This window comes from Malurus melanocephalus, unplaced genomic scaffold (assembly GCF_030028575.1).
Source record: "Malurus melanocephalus ecotype Western Australia unplaced genomic scaffold, MMel_1.1 scaffold_163, whole genome shotgun sequence".
NCBI classification, from domain to species: domain Eukaryota; kingdom Metazoa; phylum Chordata; class Aves; order Passeriformes; family Maluridae; genus Malurus; species Malurus melanocephalus.
Genome location: NW_026623395.1, coordinates 180,510 through 184,421, shown reverse-complemented (window position 1 = coordinate 184,421; position 3,912 = coordinate 180,510). Strand labels below are relative to the sequence as shown.

Genomic DNA, 3,912 nt, shown 5'->3' with positions numbered 1-3,912 from the left:
TTTTTTTTGTGAAGTAGTTTTAGGAACAGTAAAAGAAACAGCCACATTGTTCCCTTTTGTCACTGTATAGCCTCCCACTTTCTTCTGAGGGTATGATGAGTGAGGAACGACAAGGCTGGCCTGCTTTTCTAGGACAAGTTTCAGAAAGAGCCAGTACTTTTCTTTAGGTCATGCAGATTTAAATGAAGACAGTGAAGTCAAGATAAGGTAAAATGCTTCTAACTCCAAAATTCTAAGCTTGTAAATGTGTAACTAAGTTTTTTGTTTTCTTTATGTATGCAGCAATTGGAGAAATATATTTCAGATTCTCTCAGAGGATAAAAGGCAGTATTTGCTGATTAGCAACACGTAGTTGAATCAATGCTATTCATCCTCTGACATAAAATTACAAAACTTTTATTTTGCAGTATCAAGTAGGTGGGATAAAGAAGATTGAGGGATGCTGTGGCACTTGGGAAGATGATGTAAGTGGAGTATACTTAAATGGGAGGGATATAGCCTGTTTTGGAGTTCAGCCACATCATCTACTGTCTGATGAAATTCTTTTCAAATTGATGTCTAACAATAAAGCTTCTAGGGGTTGGTATCTGCCTAAGTGTTTGCTTTTTCCTTGGTGAGAAAGGAGAATATTGGCTAAGTTGAAGTAATGGTGGTCATCCTACCTGAAAGATAACTGAGCCCTCAGATTAATTTCCACATTAATTAGGAGATTTACAAAAGGGCTGAAGGTGGGGAGACTTAAATAGCAAGCATCAGTGCTAACAAGCAAGACTATTTGTTAAATAGTTAATAACAGATGGCTGAACTTCTGATGCAAATGATGAGACAGAACAAGAGAAGTTCTTTGCATCCTGACCCAGTGACTCCTCACTACTGTCATGGCAACTAACACTTTTTACTTTCCAATTTTAGCAAAGTTTATGAAACTGAAGATAACTTGTTGGTTTTAAAATAAATTTTAATAGGCAAAGCAAACCAGCTGGAGATGGAGAAACAGTAAACTAAGAGAAAGGGGATATGAATTCCTAGAGGCCTTACATCTTCTAGTTCCTRTAGTATCTTCCTAAAAGATGTCTGAAGTAGTGTGTACTTTAAAATGCCTGGCAGTTTAAACATTAGTTTAAATGCAAAAGCTTATGATCTGAGCAGATCTCTCTGAGACCTTTTCATTTAACTGAACATGGAAATTGTCTCCTGCAACTCGAATAGCATTGCGTGGGGGGAAAGGGAGCAGGAGGTAGGAAGCTGTGCATTTGACCTGGGCATGGTACACGTGAGGAGGAGCCTGCAGTCCCTGGGTGGATGTGGCTTTTTGTGTCCTCACACGTGCAGCTGAGGTGCTGGCCTTGGGCTGGGGCAGCAGGGTGCTGGAAGCACCCCAAGTGCTCTCTGATTTTTACAGCAAGGTTACTCTAWGGGTGCTGTCCCTACTGTAGTTAAATTCAAACTAGAAGTGTCAATATCTCTTTAGGGTAGGACATCTGAAGGATTGTTGGTATAGACCAAACTTCATGGCACTGAAAGTACTGGAGGATGGGGTTTGGTTTGGGAAGTCACGAACAAGGTCTGTGTATATAACTGAACCCAGGCCACTTCTCAAAAAGCATAAACAACCTATAATAAGCCTTTTTTTATCAATGCTATTAAGAAGGTGTAGTTTCCTCAGCTTTTGCTGTGTGATTTACATCTATGCTTGTGGGTCTGGCATTACAGCTGTGGCTTCTTTAGGCAGTGAAGGAAATACTTCATGTGGTTGTGTATTAAGTCTCAAACTCTTGTTTCCTGAGTGTTTTGTATTGCTGTGTTAGATGGATCAAGGACTTCTTCATCCTCCAGGTGTGTAACTCAGGCATAAGAGGACTTCAGGAGAAAGGAAGCAAATTCGTGGGGTTATTACCTGAGGATTATTATTCATTATCTGTGATACAAATTAAGAGTGACACTTGGGTATCATGTTTTGCTGGGTATTATACAAACATGGAACAAAAGACTGTCCTCACCTCAGACCTTATGCAAGTATCAAACGCTAAATCAATGGCTTCCAACAGAGGGCTTCGAGGAAACAAAGGGATAATGCTGATGGAGACAGATAAACTGTGCTCCCACAGGCTAACAAGCCTTTATCACCGTAATGGAGAAGCTGCAAAGYGGAGTCATTTTAATCAAGAGTGCAGGGCAACACAGGAGAGTAAGAACCAGTGATTAAAGTAATCAGAGGCCAGTTTACTGCAGGAGTGAGTGGGTGACAGCAGCAACGGTGCTAAGCCATGCAGGATCTTGGAAGAGAAAAAAAAATTTCTTGTTATGAAAGATGATGTTTTAGGAGACAAAAAGGAACAGGAAAATACGGTTTCCTGTTAGACACCAACCAGACGTACCTTACAAGGCTGGGTGGTGGTGAGGCATGGTCTGGGCCGTGCCTTTTTCACACSAATTCTGTGAGAAATCCTGCAGGCACTGCTGGCTCTTCCTGGGCAGGCAGAGAGGGCAGTGCCATCTGGAGCTGAATCCAGGGTGCTGGGTGGCATTCACAGGGACTGTGCCCAGCTCAGAGGTCCCCACTGGCAGGGCAGCCTTCCAGCTTCAGCACTGCTTGCACTGGGAAGAATTTATCTCTGAGGAAAATTTTTTCCAGATTCAGACAAGCATTTTTCCATGCTCAAGAGGAGAACTAACTCCTGCTAAAAGCAATTCTCTAAATGCTATTTTCTAGGAATTGAGCCTAGCAAGAAGGGTGTAGTGAACCCAGTTTGAGTGTTTTTCTGKGGATAAAGAGGGCAGGTTGCTTGTTGTCTGGATTCCCATGCCAGATTCTGATCCTTTCAAGATCAGCCACTAATTCCAACGGCAAGAATTAAATATTCTGTGYAAAAATCTCTCAGGTGTGTTTTTTATTACTTCTTGAAGATAAATGATTGCAAAACCCAGCTATTTACAGTGATAGCCAATGTAGTCAGATATTTCTAAATGGAAACTTAAAGTCTTTTTTTTACTGTACTCACCTGTGCTTGCTATTTTGTTATCTCTTAGGAAAAAATCCTCTTCCTCCAACAAAATGATGCATTGTTGTCCCTTGATAATAACAAAATTYATTTTCTTCATTGATTTCTGGTAGAAAATCTCTGTATAATGTTTTTGCTAATGTGAGGGTTGACAAAATAACTTATGGGTATCAGGCACTTGGATTCTGTAATGTTTGTGAAGAGCTTTTGTTTTTTTTTACCTGATGCTTAACTTGAGCATTCRCAATAATTTATTAGAGCTATTAAATCTGACAAGTGGGCAAATCCTTAATGTTGTCTGAACTGTGTTTGTAGCTGGAGTGTAGATTTTGGCATATCTGAACTGAATTCATCTTGGAGCAATTTTCCCTGAAAGAAAGTAATTTTGATATTTTCTGATTGAAGTTGCATTGGATATTTACTTTGGACATTAATACCTTTTCTGCTGGTCCAAAACTCAGCTTTTTTTCTTTTTTCCCCTGTTGTACACTTTTAATTAAATATATATTTTCAAATATCAAGGAGGAACTAAAGTTAGGTTTTGTTTATCTGTCTTTGCTTGTGTCAGTTGGTTTTGCCCAGATATGAAAGAGGCTGGGGAGGGCCTTGAGCTTTGACTGGATAAAAGCTGTTATTCTTTGTGAGCTGCTCGTGTTCACTATTTTTAGTGTAGTGTTTTGTTTTTCCTAATAATTTATTGCTCTGTCCCTTGACCGCAGTCACCTGATTGCAGAGCAGGGTTTGGATCCTTTACCCTTCTCTGAACTGATATTTTATCTGCAGGAGCAGGATGCTGCTGCTGCTGGGGAGATTGGCTCRGAGTGGAGGGGTGAGCCCTGTCCCCGTGGTTCCCTGGAAAGTTTGTTCTAGGAATATGCAGCAGAGGGTGTTCCAGAGCCCACGTGTGGCC

At 40.7% G+C, this 3,912-nt stretch overlaps 1 protein-coding gene across 2 annotated transcripts in view; it reads left to right on the top strand.

Moving 5' to 3' along the window:
• ATOSA (atos homolog A) overlaps positions 1-3,912 on the top strand; it is a 46,158-nt gene that overhangs the window by 15,822 nt on the left and 26,424 nt on the right. The gene's annotated exons all lie outside the window — the stretch shown is intronic.